The sequence below is a fragment of the Onychomys torridus genome, chromosome 3, assembly GCF_903995425.1.
Source record: "Onychomys torridus chromosome 3, mOncTor1.1, whole genome shotgun sequence".
Lineage (NCBI taxonomy): Eukaryota > Metazoa > Chordata > Mammalia > Rodentia > Cricetidae > Onychomys > Onychomys torridus.
In genome coordinates, this window is record NC_050445.1 from 155,917,997 (window position 1) to 155,923,322 (window position 5,326).

The 5,326-nt window shown below is 50.5% G+C and overlaps 1 long non-coding RNA gene across 1 annotated transcript; it reads left to right on the top strand.

Annotated features, from left to right (window-relative positions):
* The first annotated feature begins 1,506 nt into the window (after positions 1–1,506).
* Positions 1,507–4,990, top strand: LOC118580472. The gene is made up of 3 exons (XR_004944533.1): positions 1,507–2,476; positions 2,973–3,165; positions 4,660–4,990. It is a non-coding gene; the product is annotated as an uncharacterized LOC118580472 (long non-coding RNA).
* Positions 4,991–5,326: the final 336 nt, after the last annotated feature.

Sequence of the window (5,326 nt, forward strand, 5' to 3'; positions counted from 1 at the left end):
GGGGAAGCCATTATTTATGGACACCAGGAAAACAAATCACTGTTGTCTAATCTGTTTGCAGATTCCCACACTTATTACCCAAAATCCCATAGATCTTCCTCTGTCTTGCCCTCGACTGAAACTGTGCTGAGCAGAAAGGGTTCTCTGGGGAAATCTCTCCGTGCCTTTCGTAACCCCTTTGGATATCTGGATACTCTGAACATCTCAATTGGGTTTCAACAAATTTCAAAACTTTTGTGAGGCAGCAAAGCCAATAGTCACTCAGAGTATTCCGGGTGGCTAGCCCTGAAAGCGTAGGCTCTGCAGAAATGCACACTTCCTCATTTTGACCTGCTTTAGCTGATTGGGGAAGACTGGAAATGAATTCACATTCCTCACTCTCAACTTAGGCACCAAGACCAGCGCCTTCTGATATTCAGCACAGGCCAATCTGCTTATTAACATATTCACTTTGCAAGATGACTATTAAAATATGTGAACTGTGTCCCGCAGATCTGAGGCCAACAGATCAGTAACTCCAAAAACTGATTCAACTTGCTTCCAACCCGCATAACCTCTGTTCTTTACTTCTTACTACCGTGGCTGTGGAGTGGGAGCTGAGAGTGACACAGCGCGTGAGCAGTCTACACTTTGCAGCGAGTGAGGAAGGGGGTTTTAAAGCGAGAGGGAGAGACAGTAGTTGCAATAAAATGAAAGCTTCCGTCTCTGAAACGTCTCAAATCCACAAGGATGAGACTTATTTCTGAGATTCTGAAGGACTGAAGAGGAGTAGAGGGAGAGAGATTGCAGAAAGCGAAACAAAAAGAAAGGGTTGAAGGTGATAGGGTAGGCTGAGAGTGGGCTTTCTATTCTAGATAGGCACAGGGGCTTTGTCCAAGTTCGAGGGTCTGTCCCCTTGAGATACACAAGGCTAGCCCAGGGCTGATCCCCCTGCACTGATTGCCTCCTGCACCTCGCATCTCTGCTACCACTTAGAAAACAATACAGGCAACAGGACACAGGCTTTCCAACAGCAGCCCAGATAAAGTTGGCCCAGTCCCGGGGATCGCAGCCCCCTCCTTCCCGGAGGGGAGGGGGTGACAGCGCCCCCCGCAGCCTCCCCCGCAGCCGGGCCCAGCCCCCTCCCGGGACTTGAGCAAACTCCCGCGCCCCCTCCCTGGTGCTGCGCGGCTCTCCAGCTGGAGCAGGGCGCCTTGGAGGGCTGCCCGCCACCGGCACCTCCACAGCGGGACGCGCCACAAAGTTAAAACGCTGCGGTTCACGCACCTTACCGGGTCTGCTTAATCGCTCCTCTGACGCGGGATGCGCAGCGGCGGGCGGGGGCCCCGGAGGACCCTGGAGACGGGATGGGGCGGCTCGCCTTTTGCACTCTGTGTGTGTGTGTGTGTCTGTGTCGGGGTGTGTTTGTGTGGGGTGTGCGCGCGCGTGTGTGTGTGCGCGCCTGTCCCTCTCTTTCTCTCTCTCTCTTCCACCCCCCCACCCCAACCTCTGGCTCCCTCTCTTGCTCTCTCGCTCTCTCTCTCTCTCTCTCTCCCTCTCTCTCAAGGACGAAGTGAAATCCCTCGGCTGGTCATGAGGCAGCTTCGGAGACAACACAATGCTGGTGCAAATAAATAACAAAAGGCGAAAAAGACAGTGGGAACAATGGGGGAGGCGAGGGCAGCGCTCCAGCCGCCGGTGACCGTGGCCAGCGCGCGCCCCGGGGTGCGGCGGGCGGGGGCGGCACAGCGCGGGGGCCGGGATTGCTGCAGGTTGTCCCCCAGAACCTGGGGTCCACCCTGACCTCCTGCCCGCGGCCGCGCGCCTGTATCGGAAGCCCGGGAGCCCCTTACGGTCTTCCTGCTCTGCCGCAGCCCAACTGGCTTGTAAATAACGCACCGATCACCCACACCGTGCAGGAATTTTTTTCTTCCTTTAATCTGTCCTCCACTTAAAGACGAAATGTCAGGAGTGGAAGGAGGAGGGTAGGAGAGGGGAGCTCGCGTCTATTCCTGAGACATCGTGTCTGGTCAAGTCCCCTTTGTCAACTTCTTTCTCGCCCTGCGCCCACCCCCGTGTGCAAACAGGCTTTCACCGGATGGCACGGGCACGCGCGTGGGGAGTCTGTGTGTGTCCGTGGAACCTTCTAGGTGGTCAGCAGACCCTGGCTGGAGAGCCCGGAGTCTCTGGCCACTATTGCCTTCCCTGAGCCTGGCTCTGCACCCAGGTCCCCCGCTGCTGCCTTTTACAGCGCTCCTCACTCACCCACTCTTTGGGGGAGAGGGATGGAAGGAAAGTTCAGAAGCTCTCTGATCTCCACCTCTGGGGTGGCTGAAGTGGTTTGATTCTGTGTGCATTCAGCCAAGAAAAAAAAAAAATTATCACCGGATGCCCAAGAGCCAGAGGTTGATATTGAGGGCGAGATGAGGCTGGGCACTGAGTTCCGGAGCTGCGCCACTCGGGAGCGCGAGTTACATCACCCACCAGCAGAAACTCGGTGGGTGAGCCGCCCTAGGCAGAAGCTGCCGGGCTGATGGAAGCCTGTTCGCTGACAGCTCCCGCGCTGCTGCTCTGCTTAGCACTGCTGCTCTTCTTGCGTTCACTGACTTAAAACAGCTGCTAGGAGGAGGAGGCTGGGGAGGGGATCCCCAAGAAATCTCTAGTCAGGGTTGAGCAGAGATTAGCGCTCCTACAGCGACCTAGTGGAGCAGGTCATCCGGTAGCCAGGGACCAAGGGACTGGAAGGAATTGATGGCAAAGGGGGCCCCATAAAACAATTCTGACAACATGTTTGCTTGTTTGTTTGTTTCTCACTGCCTTCTCCTCTGCTTTGACTTTCGTGGGCTTGTGTGTTCTCCCTGCCCAAGTCCGTGATGCCCCTGGAAAGAGTATCTGTGGCCTGCACTGTGTCCCCAGGCACCCCCAGCGTTTCCCAGAGTGCACCACAGCTGCCCAGAGATCAATGACCCTGCTGTTTGTTCTTGTGCCCTCAGAGCAGAGCCCTTGGAGCAGCTTGGGAACCAGGCTCAGGACCTGCCAGTCAAAGGCTGGCTCTCTCTGGCTGACTTATTCCCTGACTCCTGTCTACAGCACAGTTGTTAAGAAGCAATACAGACAGTGTCTGGATGCCCAGGACACCCACAAGCTTGAAAAGGTGCTTCTCGATTTCTGCCCCTTTTATCCTTGGTAGGTGGATTGCTGATACCTTGAGAGTTTTGCACTTGTCTAGAGTGGAAAGTTTGCAGGGAGGAGATGTTTTGGCAATTGATTACTTCGTACCTGCTTTCTAAAAATGGCTAAACACCTTTCCCTTGGAAGAAAAGTGAGAAATGCAAATCTTAATAACTGGAGGCAGAAATTTCAAAGTGTAAACACAACCATTATCCACTTCCACAAAGAAAAGCATCCCCTTCAACAAATATTTGATAGCACAGAGCCCAGTAATTAAGAGAACAATCCAATAAGCCTAGAGTTTGGGCAGGGGGGGGGGGTGTCCTGAATTACCCTCGGCTAAGACTTTATAAACCAGGTGGTCATTCACTGCTAAGTGTGCATCCTTAAACACCTTCACTATAGTCCCATAAGTATTAATGAGAGAGCTGAAAATATAATAATCACGTAATAAAAATAGGAAACTCTTGGATTAATGTGGCCACCCATACTGAAAAAAACAAATCTGTGCCTGAATACAACACTTTCCATGTGTGTCCCTTTTCTCCACAGGCTCTGTCCCTCCAGCTGCTAGTCAGTCACTTGCAGGTGTGACCTACTACTTGGTGATAATTGCCTTCTACCTTCAGTCTGAGTGCAGCTTTTACTCCAAAAGGGTTCTGGGCTGGAGAGATGGCTCCGCTGTCAGGAGTGTGTTAAGAGGACCCGAGTTGGGTTGCCAGCACCCACATCAGGAAGCTCCCACTTTGACTTCAGCTGCAATAAGATATAACACCTCTGGGCACCTGTGCTCACATACACAGACACACACACACAGCTGAAAATAAAAATAAATCTTAGAAAATGAGCAGTTCTTGCCACAGGAAGGATTGTCTATTCTGATGCACAGTTGTCTTTCAAAGTTGGCTCTTTGAGGGTTACTCCTAGTTTCTCCAGGGAATGAGCAAACAGCAAATTAGAACCAATTACAAAATAATGGCCCCTCACTGTACTGATCAGAATATGTGTAACCACTGCAAAGGGATTGCCATACATACATTAATTTCCACAGGGATTTGTGCTCTCTAGAACATACCATATGAAGACAAGGGAACAAAGCAGATTCTGTCCCCATGGGTCTCTGAGGGCACCTGCTTGGCCTGAGCCAGCCACCCAGAACAAGGCCAGGGCCTCTCTTCAGATGCCTTACTTCTGCTTCTTCCATGTTCCACCTTCAGAGGCAAGCAGGTGTCCTAATGACAAGGGAACTGGGTTGTTGGAAAGGGGAGCGAGCAGCTCCTTGTTATTGAGACCACATGCTCTCCAGACTCAGCCATGATCATTATACAGCAACAGCAGAGCTGATCAAAACTTCCTGTGGGGTTCTTGTTTGTGTTAAGCTTGAAAAAGAAATCCACATTGAAGTGGGGCTATCACACTGAACATCAGTGTTTCCATTTATCAAGCATGTACTACATCCGGGTTCTTAGCCAAATGTTTTTTGAATGTGTTCCTTTCTCTCCTTCACAGCACAGACTTGCAAGAAGTGTGACATTCCTGCTCTGCAGAAGAGAGAAGGGAAGCTTGGCAAGGCCCAGGGACTCATCAAAGGCCTTGATGTATGGGAGCCACAGCACCAGGGTGCACATCGGACTTGGCCAGCTCCAAGACAGGCCATTCCACTTCCCCTTGACTCCTCCCATATCATGCCAAGGCCAGTTCACAGTGGCAAATATTAGGTCATTATATATGTACAACTTAAGATAACAAATTTAACATTGGGTTCCAGTTCATGAGTAGAGAACTTGTCATTAATAGAGCACTTGTCTAGCATGTACATGACTCTGGTCTGGGTTCCCATTGCAACAACAATAAAATAAAATACAAAAGTTACTACATAAATTCCAGACAAGAGCCTTGGTCTTTGGATAACTATGAAATTCCCAAGAAACTATATGTGTACCGTATGTGGAATATATGATTATATATCTCCAGGGTTTCAAACAATATGTATTGAATTGTCTTATTTTGTAGACTAGGTAATAATTATATATTATGTGTACACATATTTGCCCATATTTAAACCTTAAAATTCATATACTTGCATGGACACTGCTCTTTACATGATGTACAAACCCGGATGTGCTCAAACATGCCTGTCACCATAGTACTTGAGAGGCTGAAGCAGGAAGATCAC